Genomic DNA, 7,426 nt, shown 5'->3' with positions numbered 1-7,426 from the left:
AAAGAAAGAAAGAAAGAAAGAAAGAAAGAAAGAAAGAAAGAAAGAAAGAAAGAAAGAAAGAAAGAAAGAAAGAAAGAAAGAAAGAAAGAAGAAAGAAAGAAAGAAAGGCAAACAGACCACTACAGATTAAGGCTCAGAGAGATGAATTGAGTTGTCCAAGGTCACACAAAAAACAAGTAGTAGAGCCAAGATTAAAGGTCCATTGATTCCAGATCCAGTACTGTACCACTACACTATACTTAGTCTTTCATTTGTGGCTCAGGTACCTAGCTTAGTGATGGAGGTATAGAGATGAGATCCACTCAGGGACTTAGCATGATTTTAGAAGACTGGTGATGAAATATATCTCTCTCTGAGGTGACAAAGAACTGAAAATTGAGGGGATGCCCATCAATTGAGTAATGACTGAACAAGTTGAAGTATATGATCATGAGGGAATAGTACTACTAGCTATAGCTACAGCACTACTGTGCTATAAGAAATGATGAGCTCGTTGGTCTTAGAAAAGCATGGATAGACTTGCACAAAATAATGAAGAGTGAAAAGAGCAGAATGGAGAAAATGTGGTAAAATAACAGCAATATTGTTTTAAGAAGAACTTTGAGTGACTAAGTAATTTTGAGTTTTATAAATACCCAAATTAACTACAAAGGACATATGAAGGAAGACACTATCTGCATCCAGAGAAAGAACTGCTAAATAAAAATATATATGGAATGGTTTTACATATATATGTGTATTTGTGTCTAATGGTAGCCATCTCTAGGGTGGGTGCTGGGGAGGATGGGGAGGGAAGAAAAAAGAGGGAAAAAGAAAATATATATTTAAAAGGAATAACAAGTTATATGTAATAGGTTTGCAGTTCCAAATGCAATCATCTTTGTTTTTCTACCATGTTATGGAAATGCTTGTTTTATTTCATAAATTAATAATAAAATAAAATAAATTTTTAAAGAAATATAATGGAGTAATGTTGCTCCATTATATGTATATGTGTGTGTAGTGTGTGTGTGTGTGTGTGTGTGTGTGTGTGTGTGTGTGAGAGAGAGATTCAGAAAAACCTGATAAGACTTTATAAATTGATGAAGAGTGAAATGAACAGAACCAGGAACAATTCATACAATGACTACAATATTGTAAAGGAAAGCAACTTTGAAAGATTTAAGATTCTGATCAAAACAATGACTAATCATGATTCCAAAAGACAAATGAAGAATCATGCTTTTGATAGGTAGGTGATGGAAAAGATGTACAGAACAAGACATACATTTTTCAGAATAGCCAATGTGTGGATTTGTTTTTCCTGACTATGCTTGTTTATTACAGGGGAGAACTTTATTTATTTATTTGTTCATTCATCAGTCTATTTATTTATTTATTTATTTGTTCACTTATTCATTTACTTATGTGTATTTATTCATATATTTATTTATGTCTTTATCCATTAATTATTCATATGTTTGTTTTGATAGGGTTGAGAAGAAATTCAGTATGGGAAATAAGAGGTTAGTTATAGTGAAGCCCAAAAAAGAAGGGAAAAAAAAGACCTCCAAGCAATGTTTTTAAAATACAAAGAAAAGTGTATTAAAGAAATTCAGAAGAGAACAAGACTAGTAGGGCCCTATTGGTACCACTGTGCTGAATGAAAATGTACTTTAAAAAAATAAGCTGTACTTAAGAGACTCTACCAGGGGTGGGGAACCTGCAGCCTGGCCTTGAGGCTATGTGTGGTCCTCTAGGTCCTCAAGTATGGCCTTTAGACTGCTGGATTTAGTCAAAGGGCCCCACTTGAGGATCTAGAGGGCCACTCGAAGTCACAGGCTCCCCACCCCTGCATCTAGGCTTTATAGGGAATTCTCTTTTTCTATTTATCTTTGTACATGGAAATGTCCACATCTGTTGATGTTTATAAAAACATTTTTAATGGAAAGTTTCTATTTGAAGGCTGTTAATGGTTAGGGATAGAACTGATAGGGAAAAAAATAGCATCAATAAAACATTGAAAATTATACAGAAGGCAAAAAGATGTTTAGAAGGTTCACAGACAGAAAAAATTATGTCACTACATTGTTAGTATGTACTTTCTAAAAATCCAAACTAGAAGTCCATAATTTCATATACAATCTTCTATATTTTTCTTGGCATATTAAAATACCTATGATTTTGATGATTGTCAAGTTTATAATATAAAAGAAAAATTAAAAACAAAACAAAACAAAAATGGTAAGTCTTCTCAGTGTGGAGCCTTTCAATTGACTCATGAGATAAGGGTTCCTCTCTTGGTTCCTTAGGATTTCTTCATTTTACTCATCTAGAAGCACCACTGCTTGACCCTCCTCCTCTGTCCCCACTGAGATCAATAATATCTATTGTATTGCTGTAAATACCTTAACAGATAGAAAGCACACATATTTATAGTCAGAAACCCTTCCTTCTACAGTGGAAAATGGGTTGAATAACCTAGAGCATTCTGTATTCAGAATGAGCAGGACACAGGGAATGGCACAGAAGAAGGATTTTAAAGATGTTGTGTCTTGGTATTTTGCCACTGTGTGTCATCAAAATGCTTTTTTTTTAAAAAAAAATCTTCTTATCTAGTAGTAAGATCGATTTGTAAATGGTGCCTTCAAATACATGAATCCATTTGACCTTCACAAGAATTAGCAGAGTAAGTATTATTCCTGATATCTTACAGATAGGGAAAATGAGGCTCAGAGAGAGAAGTAACTTGCTCAAGGTTGCAGAGCTAATTAGTAATAAGCCTAGATATAGAAACTACTACACAAAAGAACCTCATTTTCTGACCATGAGCCTTTCTTTCGTTTCCTGTGTAACAGAATTGTTCTAGCTCCCTTGCCAGGACTCAATGTCCTTGCTTTGCTTCCCAAGATACATTGTGGGGCCTGAGGGTTAGAGGGGCCAATAGGGCAGTTTGGAGGGTTGGAAGGCTACTGATACAGAGGTGGTACCATTTTTTGAAGGGCAATAGAAAGGGAGACATAGTCACAATGGTCTCTTGCTGCTGGCGTCACTGGCCCAAGGAACCTTGAAGCAACAGCCTTTTCCACTGGAAGTGACACTTCAAGAACAGGTAGATGCTTGGCCATGGCCATGATAGGAGTGAAAGAAGACTGAAAGAAAGGTGACAGAGGAGAAGCAAACAATTGTTGAAGTTGGGATAGAGTGTAGAAGGAGATTTCTTTTTTTTTTTAATAATATTTTGATATTTTCCCCAAATTACATGTGAAAACAATTTTTTACATTTGGGTTTTTTTTTATGTTTTGAGTTCAAAATTCTCTCCTTCCTTTTCTCCTCTCTCCCCTCCCTGAGAAGATAAGTAATCTGATATAGGTTATACATATGTAATCATGTAAAACATATTTCCATATTAGTCATTTTGTGAAAGAAAAACCGAAAGAAAAATGAAAGAAGAAAAAAAAGTGGAAAATAGTATGCTTCAGTCTGTATTCAGACACCATCAGTTCTTTCTCTGGAGGCAGATAGCATTTTTCATCAGGAGTCCTTTGAGATTGTCTTGGATCATCGTGTTGCTGAGAATAACTATCATTCATAGTTGTTTATTGTACAATAGTGCTGCTACCCTATACAATGTTCTCTCCTGGTTCTGCTCACGTAACTCCATATCATTTCATGTAAGTCTTTCCAGGTTTTTCTGAAATAATCTGCTCGTCATTTCTTATAGCATAATAATATTCCATTAAAATCATAAAACACAACTTGTTCAGCCATTCCCCAATTGATGGACATCCCCTCAATTTCAGATTCTTGCAACCACAAAAAAGAGCTGCTATAAGTTTTTTTGTTTTTTGGTTTTGGGGTTTTTTTTTGGTATAAATAGGTCCTTTCCCCTTTTTTTTTCCTCTCTTTGAGACATAGACCTAGTAGTGGTATTGCTGGATCAAAGGGTATACACAGTTTCATAGCCCTTTTGGCACAGTGTAAGGAGATTTCTGAACTTTAAGATGCCCAATCTATTATGAGTTTAGACCATGTCTCCTTATATATTGTGCTGTACAGCTAGGAGCCATAGTGTTTAAGACTACCTAATACATTTCTCTGTAATCCAGACATTGGATAGCAAATACACATTGGGTTGGGAAATGAATGACAACATGAACGGGATTTTTTCCTGCCCTGGAGTGGTGGGAGCAGTTTGGGCCATTAGGCCTGAGTGGAATGTTACATTCTGTAATATATGTCTTTTGCTTTATATTTTATTATGCTTGTATCGAATCTAATTACATTGTTGTTTAACTATGACTGTGACCTTGAGTCTTGAAGGCAGCTGAATTTACAGCAAGGTCTGGGAAATAAATGAAAAGGATATGGACAAGTAGGCAGGGGCTAAACCAAAGAAGAAGTGATACTCACAGAAGAGTCTAGGACAGAGCAGTGATGCAGCAGCAGGAAAGGTGTTTGGGTGGTTGACTGTTTTGTGTCCCTGGGGGTCCTGATTATTCATAAGACCCAGGCTCTACTATCGCAGGAGCACACTCATGTTCCTTGAGCTTCAAAAGTTAATAGGTCAGCGGCTTGGTAGTCCTGACACTTCTACAGAATCGTCTTGTCAGCTTTGTACCCTTTACACCACCAAATCTATATGGAAAGTCATTTAACTTTTTGTTTGCCTAGCTGCGAAGCAGGAATAGTTATTCATGGACTACCTGCCTTTCAGGGTAAGTGTGAGGAGATTGTTTGGCAAAACTTTAAGTGCTATAGATATTTTTAGGCAGCTAGATTACACAGTAGATAGAGCACCAACCCTAGAGTCAGGAAGACCGAAGTTCTAATCTAGCCTCAATACCTACTAGCTGTATGACCCTGGGCAAGTCACTTAACTTCTGTCTGTAAAATAGGGGTAATAACAGCACCTACTTCACAGGGGTGTTGGGAGGACCAAAAGAGATATTTGTAAAATGCTTAGCACAGTACTTGGCACATTTGTTGTCATTGTTCAGTTGTTTCAGTCACGTCCAATTCTTTGTGACCCCATTTGGGGTTTTCTTGGCAAACCTGTCACAAAATAGGTGCTTAATAAATGCTTGTTTCCTCCCCTACTATCATTGCCAAACTAGTTTTTCTAATGTGTAACTTTATGTTACACACACACACACACACACACACACACCCCCTTCCTCTAAAGCGTTCAATGTTTCCTCATTCTTTACTCCCTAAATAAATAAATAAGCACAAACTGCCTAGTATGGCATTCAAAACATTCTGTGATCTAGTTACAACCAACCATTCCAAGCTTATCTCCAACTACTCGCCTTCTGTTGGATTGTTACGAGCATCTCTTACATTTTTCTGCACTGGCACTTTGTGTCTCTCATTCCCCACATTGTTGGGAGGATCAAATGAGATAATGTATGAAAAGTACTTTGCAAACTCTGAAGTGCTACATAAATATTATTATTAATAAATCCCACTCATTTTTCAGAACCTAACTCAACCCAAACTGACTGCCCTTCTGGACAAGTCCTGGAAGAACTATCTCTTCCATCCATTCAGCAATTATCTTATGCTACGTTAGGTGTGTGACTATATACAATTAGTTACAATGAACCATACAGAAGCACAATACTGTTCTCTTATTAATAATAGATACTATAATCATTGTTGCCATAATGCCTCTTTTTTAGAGCACTTTGTTTACAAAATTCTTTCATCCTAAAAACCTTACAAAATTGTTGGCATGAATATTATTATCATCATTTTGCAGAAAAAGAAAATGAAGCTTTGAAAAATGAGCTGATTTGCCCCAGATCACACAGGTACTCTTACGGTCAGCTCTCTATCCCAGGGTTACCAACTAAACATCTAGGTCCGTTTCTTTCCTCAACTGGATTGCAGATTCCTGAGAGCAAGAACTCTTCCTTGCCCATCTTTTTTTTTTTTGTTAGCCAAACTATCAAATAGCTTTTTTACGCATGGTAGGCCTTCGTTATATATTGGTTGGAGTGGCAAAAAAGAATAGCAAGTCCAGCAAGGCTGAATCCCAGGGATGCAATCTTTAGAGGAGATATTACTCTACTGCTGCAACTTTTCTATAGACCTGCATGATGGCACCATGGAATCATCCAGAAAGATGCTGAATGAGAAGTAGCATGGCCTGATGGAGAGGGCATCGGACTTCCCAATTAAGAAGAACTGCGTTCAGATCCAGCATCCTACACTTACTGTATGATACTAATCTAGTCAACCTCTTTGAGCTTCAGTTTTGTTATCCATAAAACTGGGAATATAATAATGGTACCTACTTCAAAGGGTTATTGTAAGGAACAAATAAAACAATGTGTGCAAAGTCCATTGCAAACCTTAGATAGTTACATAATTTTATCATCATTATTATTATTATTATTAGGCTGAACATAGCGGATTCTTCCTTTCTGAAACTGTTAGTTGGGAGGAGGGAGGAAGGTATCCTCATTTCATCACAATATGTCTTAAGTGAATCCTCAGGCAACTAGTCTCATTGATGCTCTTTTGACAGGAGAGTATTCTGGTCTGAGAGCCAAGATACCCACAAATGTGATCCTGTATCTTCAGCGTTATCACTTCATCTATCGTTTGCTATTTTCTTTGGGTCATGACATTCAATGTTCTTCAAATAAGCTTATCACAGGAAATTCATTGCCCCAGAATAAAAGTACATGACTAGAACAATTAACTCCTTTGGGGAAAAAAAGCAGGTGCTCCGTGTCTTTCATTTTGCCTTTAAATAATCTATATATCTTCCATGGGCCATTCAATAACTATTTTCCTGGCCTTGGAAAATTCCTTCCAGGGTCTGACATCCTTCCTTCATATAACATGACTCACCCAACAAATGATCTCTGTTCTCCTGATGATAATTTTCTGAAGCCCTAGCTTACTATTTCCACTTAATCTCCGTGAAACCTTATTCACTTCGAGCCAATGATGTGCATCTTCTGAAAGGATTAATATTTAAAAGCTTTTTAGTCTATAGCATTCCATCTTAGGCATCAACAGTAGAAATTTACTGATGTAATGAGACAGTCAATTGGACAGGGAAATATTCTTATGGAGTAAACATCCTCCCACAGATCCATCTAATTCCAGAGATATTTACTGTACACCAAACACCCAATGATTGAAATAACAAAATAAGGTGAATTAAAGGGACTATATTTCACATAGGAGAAAAATTATAATTCATCCTTGCTTGTTATTGTCCTTGTGATATCCAGCATTCTGTCTTGTTGAGTTAACTCTTTCAGGCATACTCAAGAATTTTTTTTCCCAGATAGGTTAAAGCAGGAATCGTACATGGTAGTTTATTTGTCTGACTGTCTGGCTTAATGTAGGGATCTAAATGTTGTTTGATTCTTGTATGTGAATTTCTATGGCCAGCCTGGGGTTTTAGGGCACAGGTCATAGTCC

This window comes from Vombatus ursinus, unplaced genomic scaffold (genome assembly GCF_900497805.2).
Source record: "Vombatus ursinus unplaced genomic scaffold, bare-nosed wombat genome assembly UNPS02014786.1, whole genome shotgun sequence".
NCBI classification, from domain to species: domain Eukaryota; kingdom Metazoa; phylum Chordata; class Mammalia; order Diprotodontia; family Vombatidae; genus Vombatus; species Vombatus ursinus.
The sequence above is the reverse complement of the archived record's forward strand: the minus strand, read 5'-3'. Positions refer to the sequence as shown.